Below are 6080 nucleotides of genomic sequence, written 5' to 3' on the forward strand. Positions count from 1 at the left end.
TCTTCCCAGACCGGGGCACGAACCCATGTCCCCTGCATCGGCAGGTGGACTCTCAACCACTGCGCCAACAGGGAAGCCCAACACATATTACTCTAAGTGTCCAATTTCCAACAAGAAATTATAAGACATGCAAAGAAACAGGAATATATGGCCCATAAACAGAAAAAAAAAAAAGCAGTCAACAGAAACTGTCCCTGAGGAAGCCCAGATAAAGACTTTAAATCAGCTTTTATAAATATGTTCAAGGAACTAAAGAAAATCATCTCTAAAGAATTAAAGTATGAGAATGACATCTCACCAAATGGAGACTATCATTAAGGAAGTAGAAATTATTTTTAAAAGAACCAAATAGAAATATAGAGTTCAAAAATACAATAACTGAAATAAAAATTCATTAGAGGAGCTAAATGGCAGATTTAAACTGACAGAGGAATCAGTGAACTTGAAAACCGCTCAATTAAGATTATCCAGTCTGAGGAACAGAAAGAAAAAGAATGAAGAAAAATGAACAGAAAGTCAGAGACCTGAGACACTGTCAAGTATACTAACACACCAAGCCCACCAAGCTTAACAGGAATCCCAGAAGGAGCAAAGAGAAAGGGGCAGAAAGAACATTTGAAGAACTAGTGGCCAAAAAGTTCTGAAATTTTATGATAAATGTTAATTGTCATATCCAAGAAACTGAACAAACTGAAAAACCCAAATGAACCTTTCGGCCTACCCAATAGAATAATCTCAAAGACCCAACAGCTAACGTCAAACTCATCAGTGAAAAGCTGAAAGCTTTCCCCCTAAGATCAGGCACAAAACAAGGGTGAGCATTCTTGCCACTTTTATTCAACATAGTATTGGAAGTCCAAATAGGAAGAAGTAAAACTGTCATTATTTGCAGATAACATGATATTATAATAATAGAAAACCCTAAACACCATTAAAAAAAAAAAAAAACTGTTAGAACTAAAAGTTGCAGAATACAAAAGCAATATATAAAAATCTGTTCCATTTTTATATACTAATAATGAACTATCAGAAAGAGGAATTAAGAGAACAATCCAATTTACAATTGCAATAAGAAAGCATAAAATACCTAGGAATAAATTTAACCAAGGAGATGCAAGACCTTTAATCTGAAAACTACAAGACATTGATGAAAGAAAACTGAAGATGACAAGTAAATGGAACAATATTCCATGTTCATGGATTGGAAGAATTAATATTGTTAAAATACTTCCCAGGGCTTCCCTGGTGGCACAGTGGTTAAGAATCCACCTGCCAATGCAGGGGACACAGGTTCGAGCCCTGGTCCAGAAGGATCCCACATGCCGTGGAGCAACTAAGCCTGTGTGCCACAACTATTGAGCCTGCACTCTGGAGCCTGCGAACCACAACTACTGAAGCCTGTGCACCTAGAGAAAGCCCACGCGCAGCAATGAAGACCCAACACAGCCGAAAATAAATAAATAATAATAATAATACTTCCCAAAGCAACCTACAGATTCAATGCAATCCCTATCAAAATTCCAATGGCATTTTTCATAGCAATAGAACTAACAATCCTAAAATTTGTATGGAACCACAAAGCATCATGGAAGCATCATGGTCCCTAATCTCAAACTGTATTACAAAGCTATAGTAATCAAAACAGCAGTATGGTATTGACAAGAAAACAGACACATCATGGGACTTCCCTGGTGGTCCAGTGGTTAAGACTCTGCACTTCCAATACAGGGGATGTGGGTTTGATCCCTGGTCGGGAGCTAGGCTCTCACATGCCATGTGGTGTGCACCCCCCCCCAAAAAAAAGCCAAAAAACAAACAGATACATTAATCAATGGAACAGAATAGAGAGCCAAGAAATAAACCCACACATATATGGTCAATCTTATGACAAAGGAGCCAAGAATATACAATGGGGAAAGGACAGTCTCTTCAATAAATGGTGCTGGGAAAACTGTACAGCCACATTCAGAAAAATGAAACTGGACCACTATCTTACACCATACACAAAAATTAACTCAAAATGGATGAAAGACTTGAACATAAGACCTGAAACCAAAAAAGTCCTAGAAGAAAACATAGGTGGTTAATTCCTTGACATCAGTCTTGGCAACAAGTTTTTGGATTTGACACCAAAAATGAAGGCAACAAAAGCAAAACTCAACAAGTGGGGCCACATCAAAAAAGCTTCTGCACAGCAAAGGAAACCATTAACACAATGAAAAGGCAAACTACCAAATGGGAGAAAATATTTGCAAATCATATATCTGATCAGGAGTTAATATCCAAAATATATAAAGAACTCATACAACTCAATAGCAAAAAAACAACAATCTGATTTTTAAAATGGACAGGTAATCTAAAAAGACATTGTTCCAAAGAAGACATTCAGATGGCCAACAGGTACATGAAAAGGTGCCTAGCATCACTAGTCATCAGGGACATGCAAATCAAAACCACAATGAAATATCACTTCATACCTGTTAGAATGAGTGTTATCAAAAAGACAAGAAATAACAAGTGTTTGCAAGGATATAGAAAAAAGGGAACCCTTGTGTACTGTTGGTGGGAATGTAAATTGGTACAGCCACAATGGAAAACAGTATGGAGGTTCCTTTAAAAATTAAAAATAGGATTACCATATGATCCAGCAATTCCACTCCTGGGTATTCATGTGGAGAAAAGAAAAACTAACTTGAAAAGATATATGTACCCCATTGTTCACTGCAGCATCATTTATAATAACCAGGACAGGGAAACCACCTAAATCTTCATCAACAGAGAGGTGAATAAAGAAAATTGCGGGGGGTGGGGGCTGTGCACACGTGTATAATTCAGCCATAAAGGAAGGAAATCTTGCCACTGCAACGACATGGATGGACCTTGAGGGCATTACGCTAAGTGAAATAAACAGAGAAAGACAAATACTGTATGATCTCACTCACATGTGGAATCTAAAATACAAACAAAAAAACAGCTCATAGATGAAGAGAACTGATTTCAGGTTGGTAGAGGTGGAGGATGGTGTGTGTGTGTGTGTGTGTGTGTGTGTGTGTGTGTGTGTGTGAAATGGGTGAAGGAGATCTTAAGATTAAAAATTCCAGTTGTAAAATAAATAAGTCATGAGGATATAAGGTACAGCATAGCCACTATACTTGCATATTTGAAAGTTGTTAAGAGACTAGATCTTAAAAAGTTCTCATCACAAGAAAAAAAATTGTAACTACGTATGGTGATGTAACTAGACTTATTGTGGTAATCATTTTGCAATGTATACAATTTTTGAATTATGTTGTACACCTGAAACTAATAATAATGTTATATGCCAGTTATACCTCAAAAAAAAAAAAAAAACCCTCAAGAGATTGGCACTTAGATGCATCCTAGCCAAACTGTCAAAAAACAAAAGAATCTTGGAAGGAGCAAGACAAAGCAGTGAAAAAGCCTCAATAAAATTAACAGTTGACTTCTCCTTAGAAACAGTGGAAACCAGAAGTCATACTGGTATGACATATAAAAGGGCCGACTGTAACCAAGAATTCTATATCCAGTAAAACTATCCTTCAAAAACAAGACAAAATAAGATATTTTCAGATAAATAAAAACTAAGATAATTTGTCTCCATCAGACTTGCCCTACAATGCTAAAAGAATCCTTCAGGCTGAAATGAAATAAAACTAGACTTAAATCCACATGAAAAACAGCTCCAGTAAAGGTAAATACACAGGTAATATAAAAGTATAAATGTATTTTGGTTTATAATTCAGTTTTCCTATCTGATTTAAAAGATAACGGCATTAAGAATTAATTTAAACACTGTTGATGGGCTCATAATGAATAAAGATATAATTTATATGATAATAATAGTACAGGGGAGGGGGAGACTGGGCTATATAGAAGCTTTTGAAATAGAAATTAAGTTGATATTCATCTAAGCTAAAATGCTAAGTTGTAATCCCCAGGGCAACCACAAAGGAAATAATTCAAAAAACCTATAGTAGAAGAAACAAAGAAACTTAAATGGTATACTCAAAATTATCTACCTAACACAAAAGAAAGGAGTAAAGGAAGACTAAGAAAAACAATAAAGGCATGAGACAGACAGAAAACAAATAGCAATTTAAAAAAATAGCAAAATGGCAGACATAAATCCTATATTATCAGTCATTACGCTAAATGTAAATGGACTAAAGATGCCAATCAAAGCAAAGGTTAGGAGAATGAGTTTTTCCAAAAAAACGTCCAACTGTATGTTGTCTATAAAAGACATGCTTTAGATACAAAGACACAAATAGGTGGAAAATAAAAGGATAGAAAAAGAAATTCCACACAAACAGTACTCAAAAGTGCTGGAGTGGCTGTACTATATCAGGCAAAATAGATTTTAAGACAAAAACTGTTACTAAAGACAGAGAAGGGCATTCTGTAATGATGAAAAGTCAATCCATCAGGAAGATATAACAATTATAAACATATATGCACCTAACAATAGATATCTGAATGCAAAATATATGAAGAAAAACTGACAGAATTAAAGGAAGAAGTAGACCATTTCAACAGTAATAGTTGGAGACTTCATCACCCCACTTTCAATAATGGACAGAATACATAGAAGATCAACAAGGAAGTAGAAGACTGGAACAAAACTATAAACCAACTAAACCTAACAGATACCTGTAGTACACTTCATGTACAAAAGCAAGATACACATTATTCTCAAGTGACATGGAACATTCCCCAGAGCAGACCATATGTTATGCCATAAAACAAGTCTCAAAAAATTTGAAAAGACTGGAATTGTAAAAAATATGTTCTCCTACCACAATGGAGTGAGATTAGAAATCAGTAACATAAAGCATTTGGGAAAGTCACAAATATGTGGAAATTAAGAGATACACTATTAAATAACTAATAGGTCAAAGAAGAAATTGCAAGGGAAAAGACAAAAGATTTTGAGATAAATGAAAATGAAAACACCACACCCAAAACTTATGGGATGCAGTGAAAACAGTGCTTGGAGGGAGGTTTACAGCTGTAAATGCCTCCATTTAAAAAGGAAAAGTGATCTCAAATCAATAACCTAACCTTCCTACTACAGAATGAACGTTTGTATCCCCCCAAATTCATATTTGAAACTTAATCACCAATATGATGGTATTTGGAGGTGGTGCCTTTGGAAGACTATTAGGTCATTAGGGTGGAGCCCTAGTGAATGGGATTAGCGCCCTTATAAAAAAGACCCCAGAGTGCTTCCCTTGCCCCTTCTACCATGTGAGGATACAGCAAAAGGATGGCCATCTCTGAACCAGAAAGCTGGCCCTCACCATACACCAAATCTGCCAAGGCCTTGATCTTGGACTTCCCAGCCTCCAGAACTTTGAGAAATAAGTTCTTCTTGTTTAAGTCACTCTCTAGTATTAAAAATACCAGTCTATGGTATATTTTTAAACAGCAGCCCAAATCAGTTAAGACAGAAATAAGTGCCAAGAGTAAGATGTGCTATAACAACCCAGAGAATATACAAATGGCCAATAAGCACATAAAAAGATGTCCAACATCAGTAATCTTTAGGGAAATGCTAAGCAAAGCCATGACTAGGTATCATTTCACATATGTTAGGATGGCTATCAAAAAAATAGAAAATGTGTTGATGAAGATGTGGAGAAACTGAAACACTTGGGCACTGTTTGTGGAAATGTAAAATGGTGCAGCCACTATGACAGTTCCCCAAAAATTAAAAATAGAATTACCATATGATCCAGCAATTCCATTTCAGGGTCCATATCCAAAAGAACTGAAGTCATGAGGTCATACTGATATAAACAAGTACTTAATTAGATAAATGAAAGAGGGATAAGGAATAGCTCTTCTTTATAGTAGAATTACAAATGACAAATGTAGAAGAGGCAAACAGAAAAATCACCATTAGGCAAATACCACAGTAAAAATTATCTCAGACAAGATCCACTGATGGGTGCTAATATTAGTGGGCACAAATTTGAAAAGAAACAGAATTTATATAGTCTCAAACTTTATATTTACTTTTAGTAAATATATTTACTTTTTTTTTTTTTTTTTTTTTT

This window comes from Lipotes vexillifer, unplaced genomic scaffold, assembly GCF_000442215.2.
Source record: "Lipotes vexillifer unplaced genomic scaffold, Lipotes_vexillifer_v1.1 scaffold217, whole genome shotgun sequence".
NCBI lineage: Eukaryota > Metazoa > Chordata > Mammalia > Artiodactyla > Lipotidae > Lipotes > Lipotes vexillifer.